This window comes from Charadrius vociferus, unplaced genomic scaffold, assembly GCF_000708025.1.
Source record: "Charadrius vociferus isolate BGI_N301 unplaced genomic scaffold, ASM70802v2 scaffold201, whole genome shotgun sequence".
Taxonomy (NCBI): domain Eukaryota; kingdom Metazoa; phylum Chordata; class Aves; order Charadriiformes; family Charadriidae; genus Charadrius; species Charadrius vociferus.
Window position 1 is genome coordinate 3,472,547 of NW_009646936.1, and position 6,313 is coordinate 3,478,859.

Genomic DNA, 6,313 nt, shown 5'->3' on the forward strand with positions numbered 1-6,313 from the left:
CATCCTCCCCCTCTACTCTGCACTGGTGAGGCCGCATCTGGAGTATTGCATCCAGTTCTGGGCTCCCCAGTTCAAGAAAGGCAGGGATCTGCTGGAGAGGGTCCAGCAAAGGGCTACAAAGATGTTTAGGGGATTGGAACATCTCTCATATGAGGAAAGGCTGAGGCACTTGGGTCTTTTTAGTCTAGAGAAAAGAAGATTGAGGGGGGATCTTATTAATGCTTATAAATACTTAAAGGGAGGATGCCAGGGGGATGGGAACAGTCTTTTTTCAGTGGTGCCCAGCGATAGGACAAGAGGTAATGGACACAAACTTGAACATAGGAAGTTCCATCTTAACATGAGGAGGAACTTCTTTACTTTGAGGGTAGTGGAGCACTGGAACAGGCTGCCCAGAGAAGTTGTGGAGTCTCCCACTCTGGAGACATTCAAAACCCGCCTGGACGCTGTCCTGTGCAGCCTGCTGTAGGTGACCCTGCTCTAGCAAGGGGGTTGGACTAGATGATCTCCAGAAGTCCCTTCCAACCCTGACCATTCTGTGATTCTATGATTACCCCAGCAGAGCACCCAGGCCAAGGCTGTCTGTTCTCTTTTTACCCACCAGCCGGGCCTGACTCAACTTCTGGTCCAGGGAAAAATTCACCCCTATTGGCACCTGTCTGGCTTTATAAGCTTTTTACAGCAGTTTTCAGAAATTAATTAATGGTGCTGTTTTCAGTTTAGTGCCAGTTCAGTGTCATAAATCAGCTATGGGTATGGTTCTGTGTTTTAACTGGTTTCCTCCTCTACTTGAAGAACTATCCTTTGACAAAGCATTTCAGGAGCAACGAGACTAATGAAAAAACCTATTGAAACCAGTTTTCCAAAATAAAGTCCTTTCCATCCCAACACATGCGTATCCATGAATCGCAGCTTCTCCTGCGATTCTCCAGACAGAATCGTCTGTCTTCTCCTGCTTTTCCAGTTGAGCCAAATTCAGCCAGTGGCCAGTCCACAAAAGCATACTATTGATTGCAAAAAGGCTGAATTATGCTTTATTTTCCTGCCCGGGCACACCAGTTCGAGCGTGATTGCACCAACTCGGCTCTTCGGCTTTGCAGAATTTGTGAACGTTTATTGTTTGCAACCCCTTAGATCTAACAGGCCCATGGGTTGAAAAGTTGGTAGAGCAGGACAGACAGACACAGCTCTTCTCTGTAAAAACCCCCTCCACACTAGAAGTATTCCCCAGCTGAATTTTTTTTTCTCTTCATTCTTACAGGGCTCACTTTATGCCTGGTGAATAATTCCCAAGGACAAGTTCAAGCTCCTGTTACAGCTTCTAGCTCTTTGTTGGGTACAGTTCAGGTCATCTTATTGTTAGCCAAATTGCTTCCCCATCAGTTCTGCCTCCCTCAGCTGTTTTTAGCAGACAAAATCCAGGGTAGACCCCAGCTACACAGTGAGCTTCACACCCTCACTGGCCGTCTCTAACCTCCTTCCTCTGATCCCAAGGGGGAAATCAAATTCCTGAGGCATGGATTATGAATTCCTGCACAGGGCAGTTTCTGTGAAGCCCACCACGTTGGCATGCCTTTGGAGGCAAAGAGCATGCTTCATTTTGGGAATAATTCTGCTTTCAGTTTCTGGAATAAAACATTGCTTTCATGGAGGGGTGTGGGGGGTAAAATAATACTTTTTCTGTCCAAACCCTGAAGTTTAAAGAACTGCACCCGGCAGGTGTCCTTCCCCCTAGTTAATCTCATTAAACCTCATGTCTTGCAATCACTTCCAGACTCATTTTTTCCCATACATGCTGTTTGCAGCTTTCACTCTTACAAGATTTTTTTAAAACATACTGGTTTCTCATTGTCTTCTGCAGCTGAAGCTTTTTACAAACCCAGTTCCCACGAAGCAGTTCCTGCAGAGTCCTTGAAAATGAGAGTATTGAAAAACCTAGGATTACTGGGATGAAGGGGGAAACAGCTAACCAACATTTTTTCATCCCAAAATACCTTTCCCTAAGTGGGAAGAATTTCAAATAAACAAAAAATCTTCTGATTTCTAAGAAACAGTTTGTTTAGTGCCATCCTTGCTTGCTTCAGTTATGATTGATAATATATATTATGTTATGTATCAGTTAATTCATATAATTTGTTTTTTGTCTGCTGAGATGGCAGTATTCTACTTTGATTAGTGAATTCTGATAGTCCCACTCGGGACTAGAAATACGGCTCCTAAATGCTAATTTCTTCCATTTAGGTTGGAAGGCAGGTTGCAAAGCTAAGAAAAAAAATGTGTGTCTTAAGATACGAGATCTATTATGGACAGTGCTGGCATTTGTTTGTTTGTTTGTTTGTTTTTTTTAACACTAAAGCCTCCCAGCTCACTTAGATCATTAGTAGCGCATACCCGAAGCAATTCAACAGACAAAATTAAACATTTCCACAAGTATTCACACTCACCAAATCAAAGCTGTGCTAAACTAGTGTTTTTCCCCGCTGTTTCTGAACGACGACTTCCAACTCTGGCAGCCTGAAAGTCACTGTAAAGAACAAACTGAAATTTCATCACTATCTGCTGCCCAGCAGTTGTTTTACAATGCGAGAACTGATGGGCAATTTAAAACTAATGCACTGCAGGTAGTTTCAGCTGTTTCTGGTAATGAGACAACTATTTACATGAGGATTCAACTATTTCTGATGCAGTTTTCTTCTCTCTTAAACTGCCTTTATTTTTATTAAGTAACTGCATGAGTAAGTTGCTTACAATGATGATCAATAATTAATTACTTTCAGATCCTTTCTTTCCCATCATAGCCAGTTATGGCGACACCACCTACAAAAAGAACCTACACAGATGTTGTGTGTCATGAACCACAATAACAGATTCCTCTGTTTTTCCAGGTACATGAGAGCTGTTTGATGGGTGACAAACATATCTTCCAATACCACTGCCAGTAGCACCGTTTAATCTCAGTTTCCAGAAGACCGGTTCCATGAGTAAAGAACAATTTTAATTAAAAGCACACTCAATATTTTTTCCTCCCTCCTCAGGATTTTTTTAACCTTAGTTTCAAATTACACGATGATAAAATTTCAGTTTGGTGCCCAATGAGATGCTGCAGGCTCCGATCCTGAAACAAAGATGCAAAATATAATTGAATCACAATACGTCTAAATGTATGGAGTCCCACATTACAACTCTCGACACCAGTCATCATTCCGCTCCTGTGATTATCAAGGAGGATTCTGTTTAGCATCAACCATATTAAGAATTACTTTTCCAAAAGAAAAATTACACAGCATCAACCCAAATGTATCGTAGAACTCCTGATACGGCTATATTAAACCCACAGCCTTTAAGAATATGTATGATCTTGAAAAACAAACCCTCCCGGTCCAGTCAGTAAAAATATTCTCCATAGACCTCTGTGAATGGATCTTACGTAACACTCTTAAAAAAAAGATTTCCCCATAAACCTATGTCAATGGACCTTCCATCATCCTTCTTTCTTTCTCTCTCAGGCAATGGAGCCCCAGGTCAGCGTATTTTGCTTAAGACCGATAGTTGGAAGCTGTTAGTTTGTAATTCCCTATATTGTTCCAACAAAAATCTCGGTATGGGAATGGGAATCCCAAAACAAACTCTCACTGGCATAAAGAAACAAATTACTATAAACAGAAATAAAAAGTCCTCAATCAATAAGATACTGAACACTTGTAAATGCACTTTATAGGTGGCCAACAAATTACTGAAATATTCTGAAAAGTTATTTTCAGTCCCTTTCATGCTGTTGCTGCTGAGCTAAACAAACATTTTGAAACCAAGTGATCTGGTAGGCTGAAAGATGACAAAATATTTCAGGCTTAAATTTGACAGTCCAGATGGAGGAGTTCAGAGGTATAATGAGAATATTCCAATTGAGACACGATTGAAAAATAAGGTAATAACAGTATAATCAGAATGTTATCTTCCTTTTAACGAGGACAGTACTAACAATTGAGTTAGCGGGCCACAAGAAATAAGTGGGGCTATTTGCAAGAATGAAACAAAGTCCAAAGTTTACAGGTCAACATGAACCTTTCAAATTTAAACACTCTTACAAGCATAAACCGAAATATTTTACAGGGCTCCGTTTCACTCTACTGCTACGCTTCCATCATTATTTTTATCAAAGCACCATTTTGAGACCTCCAATTAAGATGTTAAAGAAAGCAGTTACAGTAACGAAGGACACCAAGTTCCAGGTCAAAAGCAGAAACACACAACCAAGGACCCAGTCAAAGATGCATCTTCAGAAAATAAGACATGAAGGACACCAAGTTCCAGGTCAAAACCAGAAACACACAGCCAAGGACCCAAAGATGCATCTTCAGAAAATAAGACAGTCTGCCTTCTTCCTGTAACGAGCTTGCAATCTTGAGAGTAATGAGAGTAAAGCGCATCTGTTAACCTTTAAACTGATTGCACCTGAATGAGATTACAAACAGCTTTCTGAAAAATTAAGAAATCAAGAGGCATTAGCTGTATAACATTTTTATTTTACTATATTGACATTTTATGCACAAATATTTTATCAGAGTAAAAATAGAAAATAATTGTTTCATGTAAAATTACCAAAAAAATGCAAAACACAAAAGAAATACATAATTATTAGCAGAGTATAAGTGTCTTTATTTAAAGAGTAAAAAGTATGCAAAAAACCTTCCGTTTTACAAAAAATTGGGAATATTCTTTCTATGTTTTCCTTCTGGCAGCAACAGAACAACCTTTGACAATATATTCTACATCTTTTATTTTATTGAAGACATCAAGTTAGTCAGAGTTCTCCCTCAACTACAGAGAATGCGACAGTAATCTTATACTGTTTGAAGGATTCCTTCTTTACTAATTAGAACACGGTGGAAAAGCAGATGATGCCACAAGGAAGAACCCAAAGGACTATCATACCTACTGAAAAGCTGCGAGGTAAGAATTCAGATGTATTTACAAAAAAAGTGTGATATCAGAAATTTCCCCTAGAGGGCTTACGTAACAAAAACAGTCAAGGGGATAAAGCATTGACATTACATTTCAATTTTGCTGTTAGTTTATCCTCCCACAGTCCAGTTTGACCTAGAAAGCTGATATTTTACGCTTCTCTTCTTTTCGTACTGTATTTTAACTAAAAAGGCCTCTCATGAATGCTGCTCAATATAACCAGTGACTTGTATTGAACTTCTGTTTAGTACTGGAGCGGTGTGATACACATAGCTGCTGCCACCAAACTTTCAGCTTCATCTTATTCTTCGCAAGCAAACCTGCATCTATTTGTGTAAGTCACCTCAACCACTTGCCAACTGGTAGAATCAGACGACTGTAACAGTAATAAATGGATTGATGACTGACCTTATGACAGATGCATTTACACAGTTTGCTCAGGGCTTAAGATTTTTTTAAAAACAAAATAAAACCAGCATGCTCAGTAAACAGAGTGCTTTAAGAGCTCAAGAGTGAAAACAATATTGCATCTAGCAAAAAAAAAAAATAATCGCGGTGATGATGAAAAAAGTAGGCTATAACTAGACGCAAGATTTCTAGTTAAGCAAAAGCTATCTGCAGATAAACATCCACCTATAAACAAAAAGTTTTGTCCTCGATGCATCTTTAAAATAAACATGAGTCTCCTGTGTTCTTTGTCCTTGGCCTGCTTTCAGATCAAGGAAACAGTCCAGTGCTCTCCCTACTCAGTATAAACACATTTTATGTTTAGAAACTCACTGTACAAGTACTTCTGATCTAAGGTTTAAGAGTAGCTCGATCCCTCACAGAATTAAAGGTTTTCCCTCAGCCATTTGCATTTTAATCGTTAAGTGTTACCACAAGGGGGTTCTCTTATATAATATCGGACAAAGATGCATGGCGACATAATATTTATACTGTTTAATAAAATGTAGCAGCAAAACCAAAATCAAAACTGCACAATTTTCAGCCATCAAAAGAAAGAGTCTAACAGGCATCAGTACAGAAGCTCAAAAGTTGCAGCCTACTTTCTACTGCATGTGTAAGTTTGCATGAAGGACTCCCCATATCTCAGATTTCAGGACACATTCCAATTATTTCCATTCACCACCCAGACTTCGAACTGCACCTGGCTCTGGAGCATGCACTTGGTTTATGAAGCTTCAAAAACATCACTTGAAGTTCAAAAAGAAATTCTTTTTAAATAAAAAATACATCTTTGAATTTTTATATACGTCAGACTGTACAATAATTTGGAAATCAAACTTCAGTTCTCTCTATTTTCAACTTGCATTTTGATTCTAAACAGGGACTACTGACTGTGATTAAC